At 43.0% G+C, this 23,580-nt stretch overlaps 1 protein-coding gene across 1 annotated transcript in view; it reads left to right on the top strand.

Annotated features, from left to right (window-relative positions):
• The window catches only part of ITPR2 (inositol 1,4,5-trisphosphate receptor type 2), a 998,050-nt gene extending 978,265 nt beyond the window's left edge, over nt 1–19,785 (top strand). The window contains exon 58 of the transcript XR_011337952.1: nt 19,699–19,785. The gene's annotated coding sequence lies outside the window, so the exon portion shown is untranslated. The remainder of the gene's footprint in view (nt 1–19,698) is intronic.
• Nucleotides 19,786–23,580: the final 3,795 nt, after the last annotated feature.

Here is a 23,580-nt window from a genome sequence, read left to right as displayed (position 1 = left end):
AGCCCTCCGGACAACAGCTAGGGAGACACAAAGCTCCAGTATTTTGTATTTTCTTCTTCCTCTCCTAGGGTGCTTGTTTGGCTTCTTTTCCTGCCCTGCCTTCTAAAAGATAATACAACACCAAACCTGCATCATTTTTACAGGTTCTACTTATGTGTGACTGCTGCTCTGTTCTCTCCTAAGAATTACTAAGGCAATTTCAGTAACACGTAAGAGACGAGTTATGTTCTCAATACCACTAACTTTCTACACACTTCTACACACTCATGGAGGAGGACCAGGAGAGGAGAGAATTTTTCATGATTTCTTCCCACATGGAAAGTTAATGAGCTTGCTTTTTTTTTTTTCCGTAGCTGTTAAAGAATCCATATGATAGAGCCATTTTGGAAAACAGACTTCATTTCTTCAGCAGCCTGTATTGTTATTTAACATGTACAGTCATCAGAATAAGCTGGAATGAAAGAATCATCAGATTTTGTCACTACTGTCACTGCAGGACAGCAATGGTGCCGTCACAGGAATGCGACAAAGAGTAGGTGTGGGCTGGCACACACACAGAGGCAAAAGCATGCAGTAGAAGCAGAAACTCGGTGGCTGGGAAATACAAAGGAGACTGTGAAAAATACCCTGTCTAGTTTGTTAATTAATCAAAAAAACATTGCCCACACAGCTTGTTTTCTTTGTTCTTTAGCTGGGACAGGACCCTGATGAAACAGGACAGGCAGTTGTGTAATGTCAGTGCTGCACAGAAGGGTGGTTGGGTCAATGGCAAAACAAAATCTTGAGGACAAGAACTATGATATAAAGGTGATTTGTGAAGATGTATTACCAATTAGTGCACTGGCAGCAGTGGCTGGAGACCAAGGGAGTCTGAAAGAGAAGTACAAGTGCTGTATGAGAAATGATGCTGAGAGAGCTGGCAGTAGGGGTTGTGCCTCCATCACCGGTGCATGTGCCAACACAGACCATTGCTCATTGGGCTTGGTTCCTGCTGAATTCAATGCCCTCTCCAAGACATCCTCCTCCTAGCTGCTCCCTCGGCCAGCTAACATTCTCTGCTGGTTGAACCAGCAGACTAAGACAAAATCAGGCTAAGCCAAATCATCTTTTGTTTCTGCCTGTCAAACCAAATCCCATTTTTTTCCATCTCCTGGATAAGATGAATCCACTCAAACACAGCCTGACAAAGCTGAAAAAGCTTCTAAGGATGGCAAAATGGTCGTCTGTGAAACAGCCACCCACATGATCTGTGGTTGGGGCCTCTGCATTTGTCAGTTTTGTGTGCAAGAAATTCAGCCACCTAGAAGCAGCACAGAACAGGCAGCTGAAGAGATGAATGACTAAAGCTAATAGGGAACTTGGGCAGATGATAAATACTAGATGCACTTAAAACATGCTGGTATCAGTTTGGATGGATTCCTATCTGCATCTCAATACACTTTTTCTTTCCTCATGTATTCAAAACCAGCAGTGATGACAAATCTGGAAAGTATCATGCAGCAGTTGCAAGATTACACAAGGGGTGACTTAATTCACACTGTTTCTCAGAACCAAACTAGCATAAGTTCTGTTACCAGTTACTCTCCTGCTCCTTTAAAAAAAAATCATCAACCTAAGTGGGTTTTTGCTCTTCCTGGTAAGGAAAATTTGCACTTTGCATTTCAATGAAATGGATTCAGTCTCCTTTACCACCTCCCTGTTTCCTGTGCAAAACCTCTGACTTTGATTTTATTTTTGAACCATCTAAATTTGCATTTCACTGAGTCCTCTCAAGCATTTTCTTTCTCAACATGTGAGAGAGGGTTGTGCTGGGGGTTGTGCTGGGGTACACATCTGGCTCCTGGAGTTGTGTAAGGGAGCCAGGACCGAGTTCCTTGCAGCACGGTCCCAGCAGCAGCGGCAATGCCAAATTTTCTCCCAGCCTATGGCTCCCAGTACCAGAACAGCTTCTCTTATGGTTGGACTCAATGATCCAGTGGGTCCTTTCCAACCTAGTGATTCAATGATTCTTTTCAACACAGGCTGTGTATGTGCATGTGTGAATGAAGGCAGGTTGCATTGTGGGATACGGGCTGTAACACTGGCCTGTCAGAGAGAACCTCATATAGAGAATCACCACTTGCAGTACACTGAGGTTTACTGTGTGGAGGAGGCAGCGCTTGGAACTTTTGAAAGTTTAGTCCACCTAATTCCATCTCAGATATAGGCTGAGGTATTTAATGCATTCTGTGCCTCGGCCTTTAATAGTAAGGAAAGTTGTTCCCTGTGTGTACATACCCAGGAGTTAGAGGAGCAGAACAAAGCTCCATGATTCTAGAGGAGGTGGTTAGAGACTGGCTTGCCCAGCTAGACACCCACAAGGCTATGGGGTCAGATGGGACCCAACCAAGAGTATTGAGGGAGCTGGCAGATGTGCTTGCGGTCCTGGCTGACTGGGGAAGTTCCACTTGACTGGAGACTGACTGACGTTGTGCCCATCTATAAGAAGGGTTGGAGGGAGGATCCAGGGAACTACAGGCCTGTCAGTCTGACCTCAGTGCCAGGGAAAAGTCATGGAACAGGTGATCTTGAGTGCTATCATGAAGCACATGCAAGAGAACCAGATGATCAGGCCCAGTCAACACGGGTTCACAAAAGGCAGGTCTTGCCAAACTAACCTGATCGCCTTCTATGGCAAAGTGACTCGGCTGCTGGATGAGGGAAAGGCTGTGGATGTGGTCTTGCTGGACTTCAGTAAAGCCTTTGACACAGTTTCTCACAGCATTCTGCTTGAGAAACTGTCAGCCTCTGGCCTGGACAGGCGCACACTCTCCTGGGTGGAAAACTGGTTGGATGGCCGGGCCCAGAGAGTGGTGGGAAATGGTGTGAAATCCAGCTGGAGGCCAGTGACAAGTGGGGTTCCCCAGGGCTCAGTGCTGAGTCCAGCCCTGTTCAATGTCTTTATCAATGACCTGGATGAAGGCATTGAGTGCACCCTTAGCAAGTTTGTGGATGACACTAAGCTGGGAGGAAGCGTGGATCTGCTGGAGGGCAGAGAGGCTCTGCAAAGGGATCTGAACAGGCTGGACCTAATTGGGCTTAGATCAATGGCATAAGGTTCAACAAGGTCAAATACTGTCTCCTACACTTGAGGCACAACAACCCTGCACAGCGCTATGCACTAGGGGAAGAGTGGCTAGAAAGCTTCCTGGAGGAGAAGAAACACCTAGGGGTGTTTACTATCAGTCAACTGAACATGAGCCAGCAGTGTGCCCAGGTGGCCAAGAAGGCCAATGGCAACTTGGCTTGTATCAGAAACTAGGTGACCAGCAGGTCCAGGGAGGTTATTCTCCTTCTGTACTCGGCACTGGTGAGGCCGCACCTCGAATCCTGTGTTCAGTTCTGGGCCCCTCACCACAAGAAGGATGTTGAGGCTCTGGAGCGAGTCCAGAGAAGAGCAACGAATTTGGTGAGGGGGTTGGAGAACAAGTCTTAAGAAGAGCGGCTGAGGGAGCTGGGGTTGTTTAGCCTTGAGAAGAGGAGGCTGAGGGGAGGCCTCATTGCTCTCTAAAACTATCTGAAAGGAGATTGTAGAGAGGAGGGTGATGGCCTCTTCTCCCAAGTGACAGGGAACAGGAGAAGAGGGAATGGCCTCAAGCTCCACCATGGGAGGTTCAGGCTGGGCATCAGAAAAAAAATATTCATGGAAAGGGTTATTGGGCACTGGCACAGGCTGCCCAGGGAGGGGGTTGAGTCATCACCCTTGGAGGTGTTTAAGTGACAGGTGGACGAGGTGCTGAGGGCCATGGTTTAGTGCTTGATAGGAATGGTTGGACTCGATGATCCTGTAGGTCTTTTCCAACCTAGTGATTTTGTTTTTCTGTGATCCCAAAGCTAGTGGACTGCCTGACAGACCTGAGCCTGAATGTGATGGCATACAGCATGAACATATATTTAGCAAGGTGAATTCCAACCAGCATCCTTACTTCATGTTTTCACACTGATATACCATCTGTCTGCTTGCAGTGGATAAGCAGATTTGCTCTCCCTCTAAGATGGATTGGCTTCCAGAAGTAAGTTGGAAAAAATTGGGTTTAGTGAGGTGAAATTGTGTCCATGACCACTTGTGGCTGGAGGAAATGCTTAAGTGGCATTAGGGAGGAATGACCAAGAAGAACTGAGAAAACATAGTATCTCTGTGTGTGTTATTCTCTACAGTCAGGATTTGTCCAAGGAGTTTACATGGAAGATGAAAGGTTTTGCAAGATGCAGGGCATAATAACAGTTCAGTGGTATTGGGTATAGATACCTAATTTGGACATGCTGCATCTCATGCTTGCTGGGAGTTGTAGGAGCCAAGATCTGTCCCACTGCTAGTCGGAGGACCTTGTCACCATGTTGCTTGGTAGGACACAGCAGACTCACAGGCCAGCATGTGGTGAGTGGTATCTAAGCCACCAAATACTACATGCCCCTCCTGCCTTCCAACCCCCATCTGCCTTGCCTGGTGCTGCATGCCCCAACGAATGAGTAGTGATAGCTCAGCTGAGGTCTCTCTTCTAGGACACCCCATGGACAGGGATAAGGACATCATAGCACTTGAGATGGGAGATGATATTTTGGAGAAACTGGGATGAGTATTACTCCCTTATACTTTAGCAACTGCAAAGCAGAGAATATACTACATGCAAAAAACACTTAGGAAAATGTGCACCTCCAAAACAACCAATGTAGTGCAAAGCTTTCCACAGAAGTCATTTAAGAGCAAAGGATCCAGTTTGAAATGTGAGGAACCACCAGCTGGTGAGTGTAGGGAGCAGAACTTCTACTAGTTGTAGAAGGATACACAATGTACTGGCTACCAGGATACCCAGGAAGGTAACCGGCAAGCAAAGATAAGCCTGCTTGGTCTTCTGGTGGTTGTAACACCCTTCTACAAAATCAGTGTCTTTCCTTTGAGTACATGAACCCCAGTGAATCTGTGTGTCATGATGGACACACTGGAAATTTTCTAATACTGCTAATCTGCATATCCAAGAGATTAGTGGTAGCCACGATTTTTCTTCCATCAACTTTATGTTCAGTAAGTGTGTGTCTATGATGGATGTACAAACCAAATGTGAACGATGTCCTTTGTTATTTAAGAACTTTAATTAGAAGGGTTTTCTTTCATACATCTGTACCTCTCAAGGAAGGTGCATGAGGTTTTGCATTATGGGTTTTCAAAATTAATTCTTCTTTATCTTACTGAGCATGAAATGAAAGAGCTAATAGTGTGAAGTGTATTTTAATTTTTTCTGTATATTTCTGTGGATGAGTTCCTGATTAGAAAGCCAGATGGCCTGGAGAGCTGGTAAATGAGATACAGAGCCTTTCATCTTTAAATCAGCTCAAATCCTGCTTTGGCTGCAAATAGCCAGATTCAGTTAGTTACCATTCCAAACTGTCTGTCCTTTTCCACAAGAATAGGTGATCTCTGTTCAAGTTACCAAACTAAATGTTTGTGTTGAGCTGTCAGGCGCTTGTTCTGATTTGTGCAGTACACAGAGATGATAAAGAAGACAGCAAGGGAAAGCAGAATAAAAACTCAGCAGCAAGACACAGAATTAATTCCAATACTCAATGATTTAACATCATGTGTGTTTCTCTTTTGTAGTGGTTAAGGCCTAGAAAAATAATTTTTAAGCTATAAAAGTGGACTACTGCATTCAGAGATGGCTGCACTGCACAGGGATGCACAGCTAAGAATCTGTAGTGGGTTGACAGCTCTAGTTAAAATATGTTAAAGAAGACAGGTAGGAAGATCCACACAATGGGGACTGTGTTACAAGAAAAAACAAGTTCTTCCAGTGATGGAAGAAGTAACAAGTTTCACTTCTATTGGCTCTGTCATCTGTGGATTCTCTGATGTATAGTTCAGGGTGAGTTAATCAGCCTTTCCATCACTCAGGGCATTACAAGGTCTCTCTCATCTACCCAGTCCCTGTCTCATGAATCTTCTGCAAACCTCCATTCTCTGTCTTCTGTCAAATTAGTTGAAGTTGGTTAAGAGGTTCAATATTTATGGAAGGAGGAGGAAGGAAAAGATTAAGACAGGATGGGATAGACAGCATGATCCTCCTTAGCCTTCCTTCCCCGAGGAAACAAGCTGAAAAGCCTCATCAGTGGTATTTAAGCTGGCTACTCCAACTAGCACTTTGGAGTTTAGTTTCCAATACTTTGTGGTTTATGCTGTAATGCTTGTAGTAACACTGGCAAAAAAAAAATAAATCCAAACCAAAATCCCACTGGTTTTAAGATGAAGCAACTTGAGATTTTCTTTAACAAGTCTGGCCGGCACATGTTGGCATTGTGAAAAGCTTATTAATAATTTAGATTTGTCCTTTAATGGTTTTATATGTACCCCCTTTGATTTTGACATTACTGTGCCAATTCCAGATAGATGAATAATCATGACAAGTATGAAAAAAATACAGTTGGGTGGATCAACACCATAGCAATCCAGCAACTCAGCAGCAACAGATGATACCTTCTGAGTAACCCACTTAACATTGTTAAGAATAACAGATTTTCCTTCCCCTAGGGGAGATAACTTTTGACACTATCCCCACACCAGCACCTGTTGCAGAAGGAATGAGTGAGAACCTGTTTTGGAGGTAGATGTGGACTGAAGTGAACAGTGAAGCTATAAGTTCAGATGATGGCAATGCTGAGGGAGCTGTAGATCTAGGACACCCGTGTGGCCCACCAGTAAGGCAGATTTGTTTTGGTCTTTGAATTGATGCTATATTTGAAGTCTGGAAAGTGCTGATGCTCTCCCTCAGTTGTCTCTTTGCAGCATCTGAAGGTGGTTAACTCTTCGGTTATAGCTCAGGCTAGATTTGAGAGGAAGGGCTGTGTAATGCAAGGCTGTGTACCTGACAGAGCCAGGAAATATCAAGCATGAACTCAACAAAACGCTTGGACCCATTTGGCTCTGCAAACCATCCAAGCTGCCCCAGGACATAGCCTACTCCTGCAATCAGACCCACACACAGAGTAGCTTATGAGTCAGGGCTAGGAAACCTGGTATGAAGTGACTAACCATCAGCCATGTGACACCTACCCTTAATACAGAAGAAGTGTAGGTTTCAGAGCCAGCTTTTGTCTAAATAAGGGGACCGAGCCCTGGTGATGCAATCATGCGTGGCAATGAATGAAAAGTTCTGTAGTCAAGTGGTGATTACTGATAGCTTGTTGCTGTAGCTTGAGTACATCTGTTGACTATCTGTCAGGGCTATTCCCCTTCGAAGCCGCCTCTGCTGTTTCCCAGTGGGCTTTCAAATGTTCATGCTAAAGCACAGGGATGCTTCACCTCTGGGACTGCAGGATCTGACCCTATAAATCACATTATTATAGCCAAGTTGTTGCCCGGCATTCCTTAGTAGGCAATGTTTTGTGTTAAGGAATGAAAAAAAACCACCAAAGAAACCATTTAATATCCAATATTATTGAAACCAGACATTTTGGGAAAGAGCATTTTTTGTTACTCCCTGGCAGGCAGTGCATCAGTACCTTGCCTGAAGTCAGAGTTTAAGAGTGTGGGGTTTGAATGCCAGATGGAGCAGACCATGTTTGCATTTGGCCACTAAGCTTGACTTGGTGCTTTTTAAAACATTTGTTATACATCCTGTGAGTAATGTCCTTTGATTTCATGTAAGGATATGTTTTTCATATTCTGGCCTTTTGATTCAATTTTCACTTAAAATGTATTTAATGATAATTTTTGTTAGATTTAATATAGTGAGGACAGGAAGGAAAAAAGAAAAGAATATGGAAAGTACAGCTGCTTCAGTTGGTAGGTAAAATATTTCCCGTGCATGCAGACAGAGCTGGTTTTGCTCTATTTCACTTATCTAGACTCAAGAACAAGGAGCTGCCTGGGCAGAGCGGTGTAAAACACAGGATGTGAGGCTCCTTGAAGAGGCGCTTGTTTCTTTGGCTGAATTGCTTGATTACAGACGCTAATAGCAGCTTCTCCTCTTAACAGAGATCCTCTCCCAAGAGGGAATTCGGGTTTCCATAGCGTGCAAAACAAAGCTGAATGGTTTAATAGTCTCATTGTCCTGCTGGCGCTCAGAAAAAGGACAAAAAAAAAAAAAAGCTGGGGTAGAAATCCCAGAGGAACGATTTACCTTTGGCAGCTTCCACTTCAGCTTTGTTGCTGTGTGAGTTGTGGCTGTTTCAAATCACAGACCTAACTCTAGGCTGAACCCTGGGAGGCAAACCTCGACTTTTAATTCTGCTTTGTAGTAGTGTGTAATGTAAGGTCAGAAGCTGAAATGACAATGGCTCCAGAGGCTATATTCCTGACTTTTAAAAAATATTTCACCCCAAGCACTCAAGCAGCTGTGGATGCTCACTCTTTTATGTGTTTTTGGGCTCTGATGCTGCACAGAGTCAAAATGCAGCGAAGGCTTTGGTAGGACATCTGAGGGTTTCTTTTCTCACTCGCTGGTATCTAGTATCTGAGCTCAAAAAGAGAGGTACTGTTATTTGGGAACAAAAGCAGTCTGTTCTGAGAGGCAAAAACACTGCTTGTTTCTTGCGAACTTCTACAAGAAATGTAACCAAGTACCAAGATGCACACACCAGGCAAGTAAAATTGAAAAAAAAACCCAACAAACCCAGGCAAGCATGTTTTCGTAATGGAAGGGTATAACTTTCACAACAGAGATGTAAGACCTTTAGAAATATGTAACTCTTTAGGGAGATGGTTGGAAAGCACTCACTTGAATTTATTGTGCAATTATTACATGCACTTTCATGTCAATAACCTGAATCATAATTGTACATGTAATTAGCAGAGTGAAAGTCCTGTTTTACAGATAATTGGGGTGTATATGTTAAATAGTAGAAGAGCCTTGTTTAGGCTGACAGGCTTCTTTGTTTCTCAGTGAAGACCTAGTTTAACACCTCAATATCTTATTCATACATGATAAAGGCTGGAAGCACATATGGAACAAAAAAAAGAATTGTAGGAGATCCTGAATGGTTCTTAATCTTTACTCAAAACATTCAATTTACTTTATTATTTCAGAAAAAAAAAAGCATGTTAGAGCATGGTGTAAAGTGATATAATTTTTACGTAGGTTCTTAAGATTTTTGGACTTTTTTTTAACTTTCAGGTTCCAAAAGCAAAGGTACTTTTTTTTTTTTCTTTAACCTTAATGAAGTCTTTCATTTCTGTAGCGTTCATTCAAGATTTAACTGTGTTAGCCTTATTCACACCATGTTGTACCTTACACCAAGACCTTGATAAATTACCACTTAAGTCATCTATTGTGATTTCAGCAGATTTTGGACTAAGTTCATGGAATATCTGCATACTAAGCCCACAGAGCAGAATTAGATTCCTACCAAAGGAAGAGATTAGCATACTCTTCCTGATCTCCAAAGAGAAAGATGTGATATGATATGTTTGAGAACCAGAGAGGGAAGTAAACAGCAAAGGCAGGCCTTGCCTGCATCAGAAATACATCCAGACTGCCTCTTGCTGAAGTTTCTTAGAGATCATTTGTGTTCATACTGTGTTACTTTGATTCCTATTGCTGCAACGTTCTAATGTGCCATCATAAATTAACAGTTCATGCATACAATCGTCATAGGTTTTACTCATCTTGAAATATATCTAAGAAAATGTTCCTGAAAATTATACTTCTAACTGTTGTTACTTGTTAGATGAAGTTTGCTTTGATTATAGATCATGCAGAACCTTTGATCAAAGTGCCGATAATGAAATGCAGACTAAGTTGTTGCTCTGGTGGTTTTAATAACTGACATTTGTTGGGTGGAACTGAGAGGAACTCTCTGAGTTGGGAGAAAATCCATGTGACCCTCCTGATTAAAGCCCTTCCCTACCCCACCCCCCCCACCCCCCCCCCACGTGCTGGAGAGCAGCAGGAGTTAGGGCAGGCTACACCGAAAAATACAGGGGGAAATCACTTCAGAAGTGGGAATGTGTCCACTGCCACATATTGACTGATTTTGAGGCTTTTCAAGCCTAGTGCTGCAAGTTCAGTTCAGTGGTTGATACCCCTGCCTAGATATGCTCTCAGCTCTTTAGTCTCTCTGGCAGCCCCTCACTCTCCTTTGCTCCTGGTGAGGATGGGGTCTCCAGGCAGAAATCTGCCTTATCTCTTTCCCCCTAATCCCCTCTCCTGTCGGCCCTCAGTTAATGGGGAGCCTCTGGCACTGCTGCTTTCTGGGCCAGCATCTTTAACCCTTTCCTTTGCTGAGAGCTGCACACTCCAGTGGAGCCAGGCAGAGGCAACAGCGATGGACATAAAACCATGCAACATACAAAAACATTGACTTAGTTTGGAAGAAGAAGAAGCAATAAGAAAGGAGATCAAAAAGAACTGCAATGGTGAAGAACCTCAGGGGACCCTTACTGGGTTGAACAATGTCCTCCATTACCGCATAGAAGAAGTTTATGTAATTTAGGAAGGGCTTTGTGTGTTAATTATAAACAGGAATTTAAATCATACTTCGTGCATGTGTGACACTGTGGATTTTAAATAAAATAAAGAGAGTTCTATCTTGTATAAGCTGTCTGATGCCACACAAAGAAATTCAATAGCTGGCCATGACTTGTATTAATGCCTGTTAACCCCAGCTCTTTTGTAAAATGCTGGTGTTGAAGCTCCCATTCCCCCTTTTTGAATCAAAAAGAGTATTAGCAAAGCAACAGGGAGCAGCACATCAGCAAATGAAGCCTTTACAAAACCAGACCTTGTTTTTCTGTTAATGCATCAAACAGAAACCTAACATCTTTCTATGTGTCCTGAAAAGGTTAAAAAACAGGGAAACAGGCTGTTTATCAAAACTTCCTTTATCTGCTACTGATAGATTGTTTTGCCTTTCAGAAGCAGATATTAAAGCACCTCTTAGGTGGGGGCTGTTTAGTAGCCTTAGAACACCCAAGAGATGTGGCAGGCATTTTGTTAAGGAAGATACACAAATGCATCCTTACCACAATCTCAAAGTGGCTTTAGAGAGGCCTTGGAAAGACATACACTTGCTAATGATTCCCTCATCAAATAAAAAGCCATACCAGGTGCATGGCTTTGTTTATTCAATGGTTGAATATTAGCTAAACTACAGACAGAAAAGAGTGTCTCTCTAGACCAGCAGTCTTTGGTCCAAAATCTTGTCCCCCTTAAAGCTTCCCTCTCTCCCCCAGCAGCCAAAGAAAATTCTGGTAACCATTTCACCCCACCATCACTTGTACCTGACCAGGATCATTTTCCACTAACTTGAAGGGTTATGCCGCCCCCTGCCTCTTCCCTTACTCTCAGTTTCTTAACAGAAAAAATAGCAATCAATAATTTAGTTTTAACAACATGAAGACTGGATGAGAGGACTGAGCTGAACACTCACCACAGAAATTTTTCCTCTTACTACTTATTTGTTTGTAATTACTAACTCTTTACAAGTAAGGGCTTTCCAGTTACCGGGACAGTTTGCATTAATTAAAACAGAATTTTTACCATTTTCATTCTCTGTCAGTGGTTGCCTTTCTGCTACCTTCTCCACTTATATGAACAGTTTTTGAAGCATCCTGAATGACCTCAAAAAACTCCGAACAAAACAAAAGGCAAGACTCTAAAAAGCCTTCCTTTGGTTTCCTCACATTCCTTCTATTCTCTTAAATTGCACTGCTACTATGTTATTAAGAGTAAAGGGACTTGCTAACAACATACAGCTGTTCCCCTTAACCTCAAAAAAGATTTCCACCAGCTTCCAGCCTCCTCCTGAGGAAAGGGGAGAGAGGCATTCCTTTCCCTGTCTCTTGGCTCTGTTTCGTTTCTTTACTGCAGATTTACTGCCACTGGTTGGCTTATTTCAGTTGTGCATTCATGGCTGCGCATATTAATCGCTCTTGACTTTCACTTTGTGATACTCGGGAAACATACAGTATGCCAAGCACTTTGAGCTCTGTTGTGCACAGACTAGCAGCAGGAAATTCTTCATTCATAATTCCTCAAATGCAGGAGTTGCACAGCTTCAAGACAACCATGTCTCTCTGGAGGCCTGGGCTCCCCTGATGAGCTGCATTTGCGGCATTCATGTTTCAGGCTGCTGTGGAGCTGGAGAAGTGACTGACTGGTTCTCACTACAGGCTGTCATTTCCCCTGCCTGAAATGAGTACCAAACAAGTAATTAATTTATAATTTCTTTTTTGCAGATTTTTCTTTCATAGTGATGTTCGTCTCAGAAGTATGATGAGTTCCTGCCCAGGTTCCTGTTTCATCCGCAGTTAAACTTGTTATTTTTCTGTTGTTCTCTGAAAAAAAAATTCCATAATTTCTCCAATTCATATTCCAGTAGTTGTCTTTGAATTGTCTTAATTTTTGTCTATCAATGTCCAAGTGACAGTCATAATGTAGTTATTCAGAATGACTTTGGGACAGAAGGGAGTGTTGTTCCTATCTGTGCCTTTGCTTCTGACAAGCACAGTGACCTTATCCCTGGAAGCCTGTCTTTGCATTTCCTCCTCTGTGACATGTTGATCTTAACCATATAAATTGCAAGGAAGTAACTCCAGTGGCCTGTAAAAGCCAACCCAGCCTGGGCATAAAGCCTTTCCTTATCAGCACTTTGCAAGCAGATTCAGGAGATGGAACCGTGGGCCTGTACTGTGAGAGGACTTCATCCCCACCCAAGAGCCCCTGGAGCAGGGCAGGTGCAAGCTTACCCTTTCTAGCTCAGTAAAAACTGGTTTGGATGTGACCATCCTCAGTTCGGCAGGTGTTATAAAAGCTCTTAGCAAAGCATTTTTCCTTCCATAAACTGTTTTAGCTCCAGCCTTAAGCTATGAAATTAGCTTCAGGAAAGATTTGCAGCAAGAGTCATTATCGAAATATCAGCTCAGCATTACCTGTGCCAGTACAAGTAAACAGGACAAGTGGTAAGAATTTAAAAGATAGAAACGAGGAACACTTTTATTTTTACTGGCCAGTTTTGCCTTCTGAAATCGTTATCTAATACATACATTATTCTGGCGTGATGTACAAATGCTACAGCTCAATTCAATGAATAAAGTACATGGTGAACTCCATGGAGCTATGATCGTTTACTTCTTTGACCAAGAAAGGACTAATTGTGTTTAGAGTGAAATCAAATGAAGGTAGATAAAGCTTTGTCCTCACATGAAAAGGAGTCCAGGTATCCCAAGATCCAATGATACAACTTTTAATTTTACCACAAGATTCAGGATATAAATAGAAATATGCATGTGTTGTTTCATCTTAAAGCCCATGGCATCTAAGATTGCGTGACCATTTGAGAAAATCACCTCTTAAATTTTGAGGAGAGAAAATAATCCAACTGTACTCTGAAGAAGCTTAGCCAGAAGGCAAGTGGCAGTCCAATGTTTAAAATGAAGAGACAAAGACTTCTTATGAATTTTTCACAGCAGAGTAAGAATGGAGCAATCCACCCAAACTTTCACCCTGGGTCACAGTACTGGCCACAGCTGCCTTTCCTGTTAGGGATCTATTGCTTTTGCTGTTTCTGTTTGCTATTGCTGCAGGTACCCCCAGGCTGGCAGAGACACCTTGCACCTCACAATGGTTCTTTCCCACTTGCGAAGATGGCAGTTGCATCCACCTCATGTGCAGACAAGACTTAAGAAAAAGGAAATGCTTCAGAAATGTGTTCTTGGTCTTCAAGGAACATTTGTGTATGTGGGAGGGGATTTCCAGCAGTGCCTCTGGGGTCTTTGGAGATCTTCAGTTTGTGGAGTGAATTCAGCTCTGCCTGGTTTCATGGATAAGGTGGGAATTGAGGGGAGGGTAATCAAGCAAGAGCTGGCTGTGTGACAAGCCAGACAGCAGGAGGCAGGCAAAGAGAACGACCTGTGGATAAAGACATGAGAGTGACATTTTCAGAAGCATCTGACTCCTAGCAGGCTCAGTCTAACAGTGCCTGTGGGTTTCATAACTGATTTGGTAACTGAATTAACGGCCTCAAGCTTAGCTCTGGGACTGCCTGTAAGATTTGCAGGAAGGCATAAGTGGATCCATGAGTGCCAGCAATCCTGGTGAGAAGACTATGGGAGTAACTAACTTCTGTGGTCTGCAAAATCCTTCTGTTCCTTGGGACTTCTCATGCTTGCTTAGGAGACCCCTACTTTCATTCAGGGTTCTCAGTCTCTATGCAAATTTTGGACTTCATGCCATCTGTAAGTTGTGGAAGATGAAGATGCCAAACAATTTTTCAGCCAATTTTTAAGATAAAATACTTGTGTGTATTTTGGAATCTTTCTTCCTCCTTCCTATACCCCGTGAGTGCCTTAAGGAGCAGTCTAGGACAACAGTCTTTTCTCCCTCTCTATTCTCTTTCTCTAAAATACCAGAGACATTGCATGACTTGAATACTCAGGACTTTTGAGACTCATCCCTGATTTCTGTCATCAATCTGACACCAGCAGCAGTGAGTTTGCTTGCTTCAAGAGTCAGTCTTGTTATGGATTCAGGTGGGGTGTATGTCTACTTTAAGATCTCATTTTTGCGAGTGAAAAAAAAGAAGGAGACTCCAAGTGCTGGGATAAACTGAAGAGCTCTGTCTGGTGAGTTGTTCTGATGCAACATGTGGTACTTTTTAAAAAGCATGCTGCTGTTTTTAGGGACTGCTCAATGGGACACAAAGACACGTTTTCATTTAAAACTTAAGCAAACTTAATTTTGCATCTGGTTCCAAAAATTCCCAAGCTCAGACCAAGAGTGGGAAAGCAGAAAAATTGTTTGTGGCTTGTTTGTTTGTTTTTTTAATCCTCCTAGAAAGTGCCAGAGATCTAAGGAAAGGTTAATGACATCAGTTCTACCTGTCTCGTGTTGAAGGGCAACCGCGATGCACCCTGCCTCTACTTGAGCATATCCTGTTCTGCAGCTCAAGCAGGAAGTCAGTATACAGCAACTGCATGCTGTCTCCTTTTGAGGCGAAAAAACAGATGACAGAGTCAAATATTTCATTGATACAGTTCAGTTCATTTATAGACGCCATATAGCAGAGGACTGTTTGCCTGGGCGTGCGGGGAAACTGGGGAGAAAGACACCATTTTTTCCCTTCATTGTCTTGAACTTACTTTAAGAGTTTCCCAGGGTCATTGTGCAAGTATCTGCCTAATATTCTTGCTGTCTCCTATGTCTTTTCTACTGTCTCCCCTCTGTTAGTCAAAGGCTGTCTAGCTGGTTATAGTTTCATTCACCCTGAACAGCAGCCACGTGTCATACCTCCTACCTTTAATGCAAGATGCCCAATTCACTGAGGAGACATTGAGAGAAACATGTAACTCCTTACTTCCCATTTCCTTGTTGTGTCTGACCACGGTAGAACTTTCTTGTACAGATGGAAGCAAAAGTTTGCAGAAAGGTTAAGGCAACAGGGTGACTTGACTTGTACTGTCTGATGCGGTCTCCTTGTTTCCTTCTATCTTCCCTTTGACCTGCATCCATCTGATGCCTCTTGTCCAAAATAACAAGTTGCCTGGGGCCATGGTTGCCTTCGTTCTGCCTGCAGATGGTTCCTCTTCCAACAGGGTCCCAGTCTACATGGGAGCTTATAAGTGCTCTGGTCATATGTGGAAGTAACAATGGAGATAAATTTAAGACTAACTTCGGGCCAGGTGAGCCATCTTAGTGGCCACTTGTGACATTTTCAGGGTGGAAGATGATGCTTTCATTGGGCATTTCCTGCTACATACAGCCCGTAATAGCTGGTAAAGCTTTCCTGTGCAAATACAAGTCAGATTGCCACTCCAAAGAGGGCATGTGCCTTATAGACCAAGCCACTTTGAGACATAATAAGTGACTACAGGTTTGTCATTATACAGAAATTATTGCTTCAGCAGCCAGGCTGTTGTGTAGGTGCAGGCTTTGCTGGTAGCCAAGGGTGACACTTTCCTACCAGCTTTCAGTGAAGTGCCTTGGAGTGCTTTACAAACAGAGATTACTTGTGCCTCACAGGACCTCCTGAGGCACTTCATATTACCTATTGCCAGATGAGCAGTAACATGAACAGGAAAAAATTAATTAGCTGTCCAACTCAGAGTAGGTAAGTCTGGTTTTCACTGCTTTGGATTGGGGCAGCTCACCACACCTATGGTGCCCCAGAGGGGAGGCACCTCAAATGAGCAACTGTTTCTGCAAGAGCTGGAGGTCTCACCTTGTTCTACCTGAAGTCAACTATGTGCTGAAAAAAAGAGCCTAAAGCCCTTACTAAGCCCCCAGCTTCTACCAAGCTTCTGGACTGTGCCTGATTGTGATGTTCTGGTAACTCCATGTGGGTGCGGAGACATCTGTTACAATTTCTTTCTTTAGCAACAGAGCCAGGGCAATTTCCACTAAAAAAAAGAAAAGGAAAAAGACCTCTCTCTCAAACTTTTACACTGACTGTCAAAAGAGTATAAGAGAGATATAACTTACATTATTTTACAGGACATTTTCTAAGATTTCAAGTGACAGCAATAGATAAGTAAGGGCTCAGATGAGAAAGGTAATAGGCTGAAAATTTGCCTGGAAAGTGGTGGGAACAGTGAAGTCAGTGAACACAAGGTTATTTCTTCAGTTACATGGAGAATTATATATAACTGAAAACTGGATAACCTTCATCTCATGATATTTGCAGCAAGATCTGATGTAGATCTGATAGGTCAAATAGATCTGATCTAGCTGGACTCCAGGAGGGTTATTTATTTTGTTATTGTTTCATGACTAGGTTAGTGCTTATGATAGTCTTATTTAGAGCAGGTTTTGTGGGCCTGAGTGGAGCAGGACAACTCGCTCCCCCAGGGAGGGCAGCCTCACCTGTGGTCCAGTTGAAGGCTTCTGTCCCTTCAGCATGGGCACTTCCATACCCTAGCAGCCATTCTCTTCCTCCTATACCATTGCAAGAAGGGCTCAGCAAAAATAACTAAAGCAGCATTCCCAAGAACGATTTGGACAAATTTGGCCTCACATAGCAACCCAGAGGCTTACAGCTTACAACTGCAGTGCCTGGAGATGTCCCACTGTATTCTAGAGTGTGGACAGTTATATTGGATAAGCACAAGTCCAGCTGTTTGCAGCCTTATCTCCTTTGTAGCAAACACAAGAAAAATCTAACCCAGAGACAGCCATCAGTTGAAAATTACTGCTGCTCTGACTTCAAAGGTGGTAATTTCGGAAAACGACATAAGGCTTTGCAAAACAATATTCAGATAAGGATTTGGCAGAGCATTGTTCACACTGTCACAATCTACTCATCTCTCAGATCACAAGATATTTACCTATGGAAAAAAGAGAAAAAACCGCAGATTTTTCCTTTGTCTGCTCAAAGGAGGGGCTCTTTAACAGGGAGTGTAGTGATAGGATGAAGGGTAATGCTTTTAAGCTGAAAGAGGAGAGATTTAGATGAGATATTAAGAAGAAAATTTTTACTGTGAGGGTAGTGAGGCAATGGAACGGGTTGCCTAGAGAAGCTGTGGATATAGATCCCTAGAGGTGTTCAAGACCAGTTTGGATGAGGCTTTGAGCAACCGGATCCAGTGGGAGGTGTCTCTGATCACAGCAGGGGTTGGCACTGAATGATCTCTAATGTCTCTTCCAGCCCAAAGCATTCTATGATTCCATTCTATCATTCTGTTTGGTTTTGGGGTTTTTTTTGGGGGGGGTGGTGGTGGTGGAGGGGCAGGGAAACAAAACACCACAGAAGTAAACAGAATATTTTTAAACTGCTTCGTGTTGGCCTTTTTGCTGTTCCTCAGTCCTTCACACAATCAGGTAATGGTTCCTGTGAACGCGGGGCATGGCTCTGCTTGGTCTGAATACCATAATCACAAACAGACTGGGACATTCAAAGCAAATTTAGATGTTTGGGCCTGAGGAGCGCACATGCTTTGTAGCAATTCAGTCACCCATGTGCAGAAAGAAAACAATGTTCATTACACACATGGCTGATTGCACAGTATAAATAGCAAAGGGCAAAAGGTACAAAAAAAATGCTGAAGTATATATACTATTGGTATGGTATGATCAGTATAGAAATGCTTACAAAGTTAGTCAGGTTACAAACAGAGTTAAGGACAAAAGCTTTGGATTAATTTCTGCTGCAATTAGCTGCATCAGACAATAGCAACATTAATCATTAAGGTAAAGCACTGCAGGTGTCAAAGAATCTGGGGGAAAAAACAGGGGTGCCTTTCAGTTTGATGTGTTTACATTACTTACAGCAAAGATCCTGATCCCTTATGGATCTTTTGTTTAGCAGTATAAAATTGATTTGGACTATCTGCAGAAAGTAAAAGGGGCAGAAATTACATAGTAGCAGAATAAGCGGTTTCCAGAAACGGTTTCTAGTTCTATTTTTGTTTGCTTTCCTGTTTTGTCCTCTGTTTTGCACCCTCAGTTGCATAAGAGCTATTCAGAAACAATAACAAGAAAATGTCCTCTAAACACTTCAACTCACTACAAGTGACCATGTAATATACTGAGGGGGAAGTGCATCAGTAATTCAATCCTGTATTTTAAACAGCCATCAATAAACCAGCAATAAGTCTTATGTGCTCCCCACCCAACTGCAAGATCTGCGTGGGTTAAGTTCAAATATACAACTGACATGAAAGCCAGGTTACTGTCCTGGAGTTATAAAACAACAGAGAAGGAAGAAAACAGGGGAATCAAGAATCCATTGCCAATCCATACAGGGAGGAGATAAGGACTTTTGTAGACCCCCCCTTTTTTTTCCTTTCTTTTCAATTACCCAAATACACAAGACAACCTCAGCTTTCATTTCAAGTGGCAATTTCTAGCCTCAGAGTTACTCCGTCCGTCTTCAAGGGAAAGGAAACAAAACCAGCAAATGCCCAGATAAATCTTATCAAGAGTCAAACCAAGTGAGACAACAGAAAACAGGCTTAACAAAACTGCACTATTTCAAGAATAGCCAACTGCTTAATGATTTCAAACACCAGGAGCTGACCACGCTACCAGTAAGACTAAAAACAAAAAGTCCTGTTGAGTTGCTGTCCTCCAAATTGCAGTGCCTTCCCTGCTCGCATGCTGGTTTTTTTTCCATAGCCCTACTGAAAACATCCTCCGTCCTTATTTTCCTTAAAAACAAAACCTCTTTTTATACCAATCCAACACATCCTCTAGGATGACTCAGCTGCCTCCAGTTCTGCAAGGCTGTGGCTTTAGGTGCCATGAGAAGAAATCACTTTAAAAAGGAAAGAATCCCATAAACCAAGTGGTTAGAAGAAGAGTCAAGGGTATAAAAGTTTGACTCATGAGTGCTTCACCTTATTAGTCTGCACTATAGTTAGAAAGGGAGGTTTTAGAGAGGCTAGATCTTGAAAAATAGGAGAGTAGGCTTGAACGTTGTCTGACAGCACAGCTGTCAGAGAGCTTGCAGCATGAGTGTTGCACATGTACTGACATCTCCCTTAATTCCTTCAGTTTAACAGATTTAGTTTCTTTCTTCTAAAGAAAGCACTTCCAAGGTGTTTCCAAGTTATGTGCGCAAATGAAGAAACAGGTAAATGACAACTTGCAGAAAGAGTGACTGTAGGGTCTGCCACAGCCAGGTTGTGGGGGGGCTACTTTTTGATGCTACAATGTTTAAATAGGGTCAGGATGCAAGAAGAGGTTGAAAAGGACTTGGCATAATTGATCAATATCTACCTTTACACTATAATAGATCGTAGAATCATAGAATCATAGAATAGTTTGGGTTGGAAGGGACCTTAAAGATCATCCAGTTCCAACCCCCTGCCATGGGCAGGGACACCTCCCACCAGACCAGGCTGCTCCAGGCTCCAACCAGCCTGGCCTTGAACATCTCCTGGGATAGGGCAGCCACAACTTCCCTGGGCAACCTGTGCCAGTGCTTCACTACCCTTATTGGGAAGAAATTCTCCCTTATGTCTAATCTAAACCTGCCCTTCTCCAGTTTATAGTCGTTGCCCCTTGTCCTGTCACTACAAGCTTTTGTAAACACTCCCTCCCCAGCTTTCCTGCAGCCCCTTTCAGGTACTGGAAGGTCACTATAAGGTCTCCTCAGAGCCTTCTCTTCTCCAGGCTGAACAACCCAAACTCTCTCAGCCTGTCCTCGTATTGGAGGTGCTTCAGCCCTCTGATCATCTTTGTAGCCCTCCTCTGGACCCGTTCCAACAGCTGCACATTCTTCTTACGTTGAGGATTCCAAAAGGATGGAAGATGATAAGTATAAGAATTAGTCATTTTCTAACAGCCTCAGGTCAGTAAGAAGCTTCCTCCATTGGCATGCGTCTTCAAAGTCAAAATTTTCATGTTTCTGAAATGTTTGGCAATGACTGCCTTCAGAGAAAGCCTTCAGGAAAATTGGTTTTCAAATTGAGATCAAATTAAATCAGATCAGATTAAATCATAATTATGTTTTTCCTCTGATGCCAATTCTTCCCATGGTGCCTATCCATAAGCACACATGCCTCCTGTGAGGGGTACTCGGGCTGTTGAGGAACTTTGGGAGGAGAATAAGTCATGTGTGAAAGGCAAAGATGAAACAAGAAAATAATATTGCACTTACATAGCAAGTTCACATCAACTTTTTCTTTCCCCTTGATTAGCGTATTCCTAGCTTGGAAGTATTCAACACAAAAGCAGTGCAAATGAATTGATAGTAATCCCCTGCATTTCATGGAATGCCTCTTGTATGTTTTAATACTAATATAAGAAATACTCTGTTGAGCACCACTTTGCATACTAGGCTTATAGTGTGTGCTACTCTCTTTTATTAAATTACCTGGGGAATAAAAAAAGAAAAGTTTTCAGGCATCAGGGCTTCAACAACAATTGCTGGGTTAAATGCGTGTTCAGAACTCTCTCTCTGGGGTTTGTATGCTTTGTTTAATTAACTGACATAGTTACCTGAAACACAGGCAGCCAAGGTAGTCATGTAGAAAGGATGTGAAACAATTCCTAAAAGCAAATATCGGTTTATCATAATAAAATATCCAAGTTCCACTGCTTGGTATTCATGACAGATGGCTGGTGTTACCAGGAACATTTCCCCTCTTTGACTTACTCTCTTTGCCCAAGGGAGCTATGAATATAAATAAAAAAGATACAATAACCAAGAAATACTCAGTTCCCCTGCTTTATGTAGATATAGTCATCTGTGAATGCCAGTCTTTTCAGAAAGAATAGCCATTCCCCAAATGTTTGTATGAAAAACAGAATCAAAGTCTAATTTGTGTAAGAAGGGACCTCTGGAGTTCCTTTAGTCCAGCCTTGTGTCTAGGCCAGGGTAACTTTCACAGTTAAAGCAGCATGCTCACGGTCACATCCAGTCAAATTCTGAACAGCTTCAAGGATGGAGATTTCACAGTTTCTCTGGATATCTTTGAGAGCCTGACTCTGCCTTCTCACCCATGAAGCAGTAGAGGATACAGACAGATCTCCCCAGAGGCATCTACAGGCTGGACAAACTCAGGTCTCTCAGCTTCTCCTCATACAAGCTATACTCCAGTCCCTAACCATCTTGGTGTCCCTCCACTGGTCTCCAGCTGGCTTATCAATCCATTTATGTCAAACAGGACGAGTGCACATCTGGCCACGTGCCCAGATTATTCAGAGCAGGTGTAGTCAGGAGAGGATTAACCTTCCTGCATATGTTTCAAGTGTCCTCATTTGAGGTGTTACAGGTGCTGCACTAAGATGGCAGCGTTCAGACAACCCTGCTAAACCTGTATGGTCACACCAGGGCATTTGCTGGATCCAAATTAATTTTAATTGTGCCTCTGCCATACATATTGCATGAGGAAGTTGTGGTTAGAGGTGTAGCACTCATGTCCCCACCTAAACTTGGGATGCTACAAATGAGTTTTAGGTCAAAGATAGTTTAAATAGTGATTATCTTACAAAATTCCTTTTCATTGACCCAGTTAAAAAAACTCAACACCGTCTAATAATTCCCTCTTTGATCTATATGCATTATACTTTAATTCATAATGCATAATTTCTCCCTTACTATCTTTACTTGCTGGAAACCTTTGCCCAGTCTTGGGCTTGGGTCTCTCCCAGCCTTAGCTCAAAATGCTTCTACCTCCATTTCTTGGAAGTGCATGGGATAAGTGTGTTCAGATGCAGGAGAGCTATTCGGAGCTGATGGACTTGCAGCTGCAGTCATCAGGGAGGAAAGGGCTCTCAGTGATTTGTCAAGGTGTCATGCTTTGGCATTTGGCACATTCATCAGTATCCAGTGCTTCACTTTGCACAAAAGGGGATGTCAAATGATTCATCTAGGACTTTCTGGGCTGGCCTGCTGATTTTTGGAAAGTTTTGCAGCACCATGTAGCAATTCAGCAAGCTGTGAGCTATGAAGAGTCTAGAAGCTTAAAAAGCCACATTGTGTTTATTCTAGAATGAGATGTTCAGTTTTGCCTGCCTGATTTACTACGCTAGTAAAATAAACCCTACTGTTAATAAAGTACACGATAAACGGGGTTGAAATGTAACGAGTCAGTCTTGAAATAGTTTTTAGTAGAGAAAGGTTTAGGATTAGCTTAACAACGTAAATACTTCTTAACTGTATAGACATGGAAGAGGCAGTAGTCTGAAAAGAGAAGGTAAGAGTGCATGTTTTCACAAAGAGTGAATGAATCTGGACTAAAATTATCTAAGTCAGTCCTGAAATTGTCACTACCCAGTTTTGCTGTTTTGTCATATTCACAGGTAAGACGTCCCTACAGCTGGTGTCAGGCATGCTGCAGGCCTAGGAGTTACAGCTGCCAACATCAGTCCACTGAGCTCAAGCTACTGCAGGAAACACCATTTTGTTGTTGGTCTGAGAATAAGCTTGCAAATGAATGCATGAATTATACAGCCTGTAATTTGTCATCAGTGGTACAGCCCTATAGGTGCCAAGTCAACCCTCAAAAATCAGAAAATATTGGAATTAACATCACCCCTGTGGTGCGCATGACTGACCCGTATAACTGCTTCACAATCCAGCTTGCTGCATTGATGCTTCCTGTCCAAACTACTGTTCCTCCTGTCCTCATTCCTCTCCCAGTGATGACTTCTTTTTCTTTTGGGAACTCAAAACGCAAGTTCCCCATAGCCAGCTGGTAGAAACAAAGTTGAACAGCACAGCAGTGCCTCCTGTCCTTGTGGTCTCCCAACCCTGCTGAGTGTACGTTGCAGACCAGCTGATTTCAGAACATACTTGTGGACCGTAAGAGTTCTCTGAAGGATTTTGATAACCTGAACCAAATCCAGTGTATGCCACAGTGCTTGAGAAGTGTTAAGTTGCCCTGGATTCTTTTTTTCCCAATTTTTCCCTACCAAACCTTGGCCTCGCAGTGGCACAGGCTTGGCTGCCCACCCTGTGAGCTGCCCCACCACCACACCAGACGCTCGTCCCCTCCGAGGGGAAATCCCTTCACCCCTTCTGTCCTTCACCCTCGGTGGGATCCCCCTGTCCTGCTCTGCCCCCCACCCCACATCCCTTCCCAAAGCCTCCCTCCACCCCGGGCAGGAGGCTGGTGCTGCTGCCATGGTTGGCAGGGTGGGCTTGTCAGACACGGGGCTGCAGGAGCAT

The sequence above is a fragment of the Phaenicophaeus curvirostris genome, chromosome 1 (genome assembly GCF_032191515.1).
Source record: "Phaenicophaeus curvirostris isolate KB17595 chromosome 1, BPBGC_Pcur_1.0, whole genome shotgun sequence".
Lineage (NCBI taxonomy): Eukaryota > Metazoa > Chordata > Aves > Cuculiformes > Cuculidae > Phaenicophaeus > Phaenicophaeus curvirostris.
Note: the sequence above shows the minus strand (reverse complement) of the source record. Positions and strands in the feature narration are given on the sequence as shown.